We start from the raw sequence: 7,079 nt of genomic DNA, 5'->3' as shown, positions 1-7,079 counted from the left end.
TTGAAATATATGAGTTTCACGTTCTCCATTCCCTACAGTTCTTGGTTGCCATAGTGAAAGGGGCCTATTGAAACTAGCCTTGGAGTGAATTGTTTAATTTCTTTGTCCCTGAAAACTCAGAGTTCTTTGGGACCCTGTAGATGCAAAGCTCGGGCCACTTGAAAGGCCTCAAGTGTAATGCCCCGTTCCCAGAGGTCCGAAGAGTTAGCTCTTATTACTTAATATCAACTTCAATAACACAACTATAAAATTCAGAAAACTCCATAAAATATTCATTTATTCACACAACCCAAATATCAATGTTCCTTCATAGGGACTACAAAGAATTTCTCAATAATATAAATTAAAAACTCCCCAAGGACTCGAAAATATCCTTAACTCATCAAATCAAATATCTAAAAATAAATCAATTTACTAACTACGACTCTCAAAAGCACTTGTACCCTCAGGCACTTATTCCACTACGATCATCACAACTTGCTAAAACTTCCTACTCTTGATCTCCCGTTGAACCATCAAAATTATCTGAAAAATATTTGGAGATGAGGGGTGAGTTATCAACAACTCGGTAAGTAGAAAACATATACTAGTGTGTAAACATGAGCATTTACAGAGTTAAAAAAATGCAGAACAAAATAGTTTCACTTTCAGAATGCAGAATCAGAACATGTTATCAAAAAAATATAAGAGCAAAATTTTCAGGAAAATATTCTTATTCAAAGTTCCTTCGGCACAGCATAACTGAAATATCACATCATAACAGAAGTCCATGTTTAACCTCCGTAGTAGGGTTGTGCAAACCCCGACGGCTAACCGAGCAGAAAGAGAATGTGAATCTTCCCCTTGTTATTCTCAAAGCCCCGAGTGTGCATACAGGAAAGACCACGCAGAAAACCACTTTGCTTCCAAAGTGGGTGCACCGAAAACAAAAAAATTGGTACCAACCTGAACAGAGGCCACAATTTTACACTCGTGGTAAGGTCAGAACATAACTGAAACAGAAACAAAATGTTATGCCAGAGGTTTTCAAAAATCACATCATATAATATCGAATACAAAACATTTTCAGAACATGACAGAATCAGATCACAAAAATATGATTTATGCACAAAATTTCATATTCGCTCTCTTTTGCATAGCTCAGAAATCAAATACCAAAATAGCTCATATCTAAACCAGTCATGCCAGCAAATGTCTTATTCTTAATCAAAATTTCATGAGTAATGCAAAACAAATAACTGAGGTGTTTCAAAATTATTTTCATAGCAAAACATGCATACTTTTCCAAAAATCAACCTCAGTTCATTTATTTTATGCAAAATCTAGCATAGGAACCCTGCTTACCTGAATTTCTTAGCTTATCCAAACTTCCTCACGACAGTGCTGAATGAAAAATCAATCATCACCTATAAAAATTCATTTAACTTGAATAAATCTCCAAATAAACTTATAACTCGTATTTACACTTGAAACACCCATTTTAATTCTTCAAAGCCTAAAATTTTTCTTAACCCAAAAATAGTTTCACTTTCTAAATTCCTCAATATTCTCATAATCGAATAAATATCCTGCTAACACGGAAATAAAAACTAGTAAAGATATCTTAAAATATCCAACATATTAATATCATTTTATAAATTGGAATAATACTTTAATCATTTTAGATTCCCAAAATAAGTAAGTCTCGAAAACCTTCTCTCTTAAAAGAAATTTACTAACATAATTTTACTTGAAAACATAATTTAATCAAGCATTCATCTAATAGGCTCAAAGTGTTAAAACAAATAAGAGATTGAACACTTACAGAATATTTCCAAAAATCCAACCGTAAAAATAACACCAAGTAATATAATTAAAACCTTCAATATATTTTCTGTTAAACAACAAAAAGTTTCTGAAATATTATGAAACAAAAATTAAAATAAAATAAAGCCCCTTTAAAAAAAAATACTAAATCCAATCCACTAAAGCATTAAAAACAGTGAAACTAAAGTAATACCACTAGACCCAAAAAAAAAAAAAAAATAGTTTATGGTCCAAGTCCAAAATCTTTCACCAAAATAAAAGAGTTAACTCAAACCAATAGAAATAAAATAAAATAAAATAAAATAAAGTTAAGCCCAAAGGAAAAAAAAAAAAAAAAAAAAAACCGGAAACTCTAAATTTTTGCCAAGTTCACTAACCAAGGGTATGAAGGTAAAAGATCCATCCTTAGCAAATACTAGGCTTACGGAAGCTTTTAGATCAAAACAATTATTATAGAACACAGAAATACCAAGAGAGAAAAAGGTTGGGCGGTGACAGTTTGTAGAGGCTTACCCAAAAGCAGTGTGACAACCAGCCAAGGAAGCTAGAGGCAACGTGTGGAGAATGTGGAGAATCGTGGAAGATAGAAGGTAGCGGCAGCAGAAAAGGGGATGTGTTTCGAAACCTAAGTCTAAGTCTGAGATGAAGTGCTGCGCAGAACTGAAGGAGGAAGCTTCGGTCAAGGATCAATGCACGTGTTAGGAAGTGAATTGAGCTGGGTTGGGCCTTGGGCATGGGTTGTTTAGAGTCCAGCTGGGTTGAGGAATTAAGGGTCATGTTCGGCCCGAAGCTATGTTAATTTGAAAGTCTGTGTTTTATTTGATGTTTGTAAGTCAGCTTTAATTTAAAGTCCAGTCCAGTTAGTGGCCCATGGCCCATTTACGTTTCTGAGTGTAAGCATGGTGACCTTATAGAAGGTGCCGCCAGGTCTGTAGTTTTCCACCTGAAAAGTAAGGCAAACCTAATTTCCTATTTTTCCTCTCTATCTATCATTTCTACTTGGAGGTGCTATCCTCGAAAGAGCCTGCAACAAGGGTTTTGTTACAAGTGGTATCAAGAGACTCATCCTGTAAAGAAGATGGCTGAAGAAACTAGACTAAATCAACTACAAGATGGGTTCAATGCCCTAAAAAAAGCTACAGATGCTCAATATCAAGAAATAAAAAAGTCTACAGATGCGCAATATCAAGACATTAAAAAATCTATTGATGCTAGGTTATCTAATGTAGACAACGACATGGCTACCCTAAAAAAACAAAATGAGGCCATTGTCCAACAACTGGCCATCCTCACTATTGAAATGCAGAAAAGGAATCCTAGTAGCAGCTCTATTTCTGAACCGTTTGAGGGACCCCCACCATTAGATGAAGCGGGTAACCTGCAGCTACAACAACACCTACACAAACAACAGGCCTATGTGCAGTAGAACTTTCAGCAACAACAATAGCAACAGCAACAAAACTTTCAGCAACAGATTTTTTAGCATCAATAGCAGGCTTTTCAGCAACATCAGCAAGCTTTTCAACAGCAACAACAGAACCTAAACATCATACAAGTGGGTGAGACACAGATGCAGCCAAAAGTGTTGAGACTTGACTTTCCTCTTTTTAATGGAGATGACCCTACAGGTTGGATTTACAAAGCAAATCATTTCTTTATGTTTTTCAATGTCATTCCACAAAATAGAGTCAAGTTGGCCTCTTTTTACATGGATGGTAAGGCACTAATCTGGTTTCAAGAGATGGAAGACAGTGGGCACATCCCAAACTGGGATGCCTTTACAAAGGCTCTGCTTATTAGGTTTGGTCCAAACATTTATGACGACGCTATAGAGGAGTTAACTGAGCTAAGACAATCGAGTACTGTGGTGGATTACCAATCTAAGTTTGAAACTCTATCGAACAGGTTTCGTGAGTTATCGGAGGCCTACAAGCTCAGTTGCTTTGTGAGTGGTTTAAGGGATGATATTCGTTTGACATAAAAATGTTTAATCCCACAAACCTGATCTCAGCCTTTGGCTTGGTGAGAATCCAAGAAGAAAAAGCAAACATCTCCAAGAAATACCCAAGACCCAGCCTAACATATTCACCCGCCCCTGGAATCTTAAAAAACCCACAACCCCATCCAACCGAGAACTCCAAACTCAAACCAAATCTGACCATCCACAAAATAAACCAGAGCCAAATGAAAGACGGGAGAGAAAAGGGTCTATGCTATCACTGTGACTCTAAATGGGCACCGGGCCATAAATGTCAAAATCCAAGATTGTACATGTTGGATGATATAGCATTGGACAGTGAGAAGAGTGGGAAAGTTGAGGAAGAACCTTGTGAAACCAAAGAAGAACCCATCCCAACCTTAGACCTATGCACCACCAAAACCAAACCAGAAATTTATCAATGGATTACCATACTGATTGATACGGGCTCCACCCACAACTTCTTAGATCCTGCTATACTCAAAACAACCAACATACCATGGAAAAATCAAGAGCCTGTGAAAGTGAGACTTGCTAATGGGGAATTCATTGTTAGTGAAGGAAGTTGCAAGGGAGTAAGGGTTGTAATTCAAGGGACTACTTTTCTCTTGGAATTACTAGTGTTGGTATTGGCTGGTTGTGACATGGTGTTGGGTATTAAATGGCTTCAAGAGCTTGGGAAGGTGCTATGGGATTTCGAAATGCTGACCATGCAGTTTTCCTATGGGGGTCAGGAGGTTAAGTTGCAAGGCCTAACAGCAGCTAAAATGATTGAGGAGGGTCCTTTGACTAAACTAAACAAGCTGGAAAATAAGGGGATAATTTTACAATTGTTAGAAGATGAAAACATTCTGGAATAGCGGGCCAAAAATGAAGTTCCAGCCCCTATAAAAAATCTGTTACAGCAGTTTGATGAAGTATTTTTTGAACCCAAAGGCCTTCCACCCCCCCGTACCCACGACCACGCTATCAACCTAATACCCGAGACCAAGCCCATTTCCATACGACCATACCGTTACCCTTATTACCAAAAAGATGAGATTGAGAAAATTGTTCAGGAGTTACTAATGACAGGGGTAATCAGGCCAAGCCGAAGCCCCTACTCGTCTCCGGTGTTATTGGTGAGGAAGGCAAATGGAACGTGGCGGTTGTGTGTTGATTACAGGGGCTTGAACAGCATTACTATCAAGGATAAGTTCCCTATTCCTGTGGTGGAAGAATTAATGGATGAGTTGCATGGATCAGTACTTTTCTCAAAGCTGGATTTGAGGTCCGGCTACCACCAAATTTGGGTTAAACACGATGATGTGCCAAAAACTACTTTTAAGACTCATGAGGGACACTATGAGTTCTTAGTAATGCCTTTTGGGATTACCAACGCTCCATCCATATTTCAAAGTCTCATGAATGAGGTATTTCGGCCCTTTCTAAGAAAATTTATTCTTGTTTTCTTTGACGATATTCTTGTTTACAGCAAGTCTAAAAGGGAGCATGTCAACCACCTAAGAGTTGCTTTAGAGACTCTAAAACAACACCAGTTGTTTGCAAAGAAATCAAAGTGCTGCTTTGGTTGCAAGGAAGTGGCCTACCTAGGCCATGTGATTTCAGCAATGGGAGTCAAGGCGGATCCCGACAAGCTAAAGGTGATGGTGGAGTGGCCCCTACCAACATCCCTAAAGGCATTGAGAGGGTTCTTGGGTTTAACAGGCTACTATCGTAGGTTTATAAAAGGCTATGGGGAGATTGTAGCCTCGCTGACTAGTATGAAAAAAGATGGGTTTCTATAGTCTGCAGATCCTAAAGAGGCCTTTTGCAAGCTTAAGGAGGTGGTTACACAACCACCGGTGTTAGCATTGCACGACTTCACACTGCCATTCACAATTGAGTGTGATGCATCGGGAACAGCGATAGGGGCAGTTTTGATGCAAAGGGGGCAACCAATTGCATTTTTCAGTCAAGCATTGAAGGGAAGATCTCTCTATGTCAACCTATGAGAAGGAACTGTTTGCTCTTGTTTTAGTGGTCATGAAATGGAGGTCGTACTTGTTGGGAAGAACCTTTGTAGTGAAGACAGACCAACAAAGTCTCAAACATTTGATGGACCAAAAAGTGGGCACCCCTATGCAACAAAGGTGGATCACCAAGCCCCTAGGTTATGATTTTATTGTGGAGTACAAGCGAGGGGCTGAAAACTGGGCAGCGGATGCCTTATCAAGGAAGGATAAGTGGGAAGAAGAGACACTGATGCTAATCACCTTCCCTAGTGTAGAATGGGTGGACGAATTGAAAGCGGCGTATGAGAGTCATGTGCACGTGAAAAACTTGTTACAGAATTGTTCAGATGGCAAAATGGGGCCCAAGTACTCAGTTAGAGATGGGCTGTTATTATACAAGAACAGATTGTATATCCCTGATCAAGTGGAGTTTAAAAACAAGCTACTGGAGCTAACCCCCAGCAGCCCGTGGGGGGGACATCCAGGCTACAATAAATTTGCCCATAGGATGAGAAGAGACTTTTATTGGCCTGGGATGAAGAGGGATCTCAAACAGTTCATTAGGGCATGTGACCTGTGCCAAAGGGTCAAAGCTGATAATTTTTTTCCAAATGGGTTGCTGCAACCCTTGCCTATACCCTCTCAACCATGGACCCAGATATCCATGGATTTTATTGAGGGCTTACCTAACTCCCATGGTTACAACAGTTTGTGGTTGGTGGTTGACCGCTTGACTAAGTATGGTCATTTTGTACCCTTAAAGCACCAATACACAGCCAAAACAGTCGCGGATTCATTTATGAAGAACATTTTTAAGTTACACGGAATGCCCCAATCCATAGTGTCCGACAGGGATACTACGTTCACAAGTCAATTTTGGCAAGAATTATTCAAGTTACAGGGTGTCCAGATGGCTATGCGCACATCATACCATCCTCAGACTAATGGACAATTGGAGGTTGTCAACAAAACAGTGGAGAATTACTTGCGATGTTTCACGGGAGACCGACCGAAGGACTGGTCAGTGTGGATACCTCTAGCTGAGTGGTAGTACAATTCCACTCAGCATCTGTCAACTAAGGTCACACCCTATGAGGCTCTCTATGGGTACCCCCCACCCCGTGTAATGGACTACATCCTTGGCACCTCACGAATGGAATCAGTGGACCAAGTCTTGTACAATAGAGACCAAATGCTCAACATTCTCAAACAAAATTTACAAAGTGCTTAAAACAGGATGAAAAAATATACAGATCTTAGAAGAAGGGAACAACAATTTGAAGAAGGAGATCTAGTATACC

The 7,079-nt window shown here is 39.3% G+C and overlaps 1 long non-coding RNA gene across 1 annotated transcript; it reads right to left on the bottom strand.

Moving 5' to 3' along the window:
• Nucleotides 1-245: 245 nt before the first annotated feature.
• LOC122293181 lies at nucleotides 246-2,489 on the bottom strand. Its single transcript, XR_006237192.1, has 2 exons — nucleotides 2,320-2,489; nucleotides 246-1,406 (listed from the first exon to the last, which is right to left on the bottom strand). It is a non-coding gene; the product is annotated as an uncharacterized LOC122293181 (long non-coding RNA).
• Between the last annotated feature and the right edge of the window lie 4,590 nt (nucleotides 2,490-7,079).

Source organism: Carya illinoinensis, chromosome 14 (genome assembly GCF_018687715.1).
Source record: "Carya illinoinensis cultivar Pawnee chromosome 14, C.illinoinensisPawnee_v1, whole genome shotgun sequence".
In the NCBI taxonomy this organism is placed as follows: Eukaryota; Viridiplantae; Streptophyta; class Magnoliopsida; order Fagales; family Juglandaceae; genus Carya; species Carya illinoinensis.
This window is presented reverse-complemented; position numbering and strand designations above follow the sequence as displayed.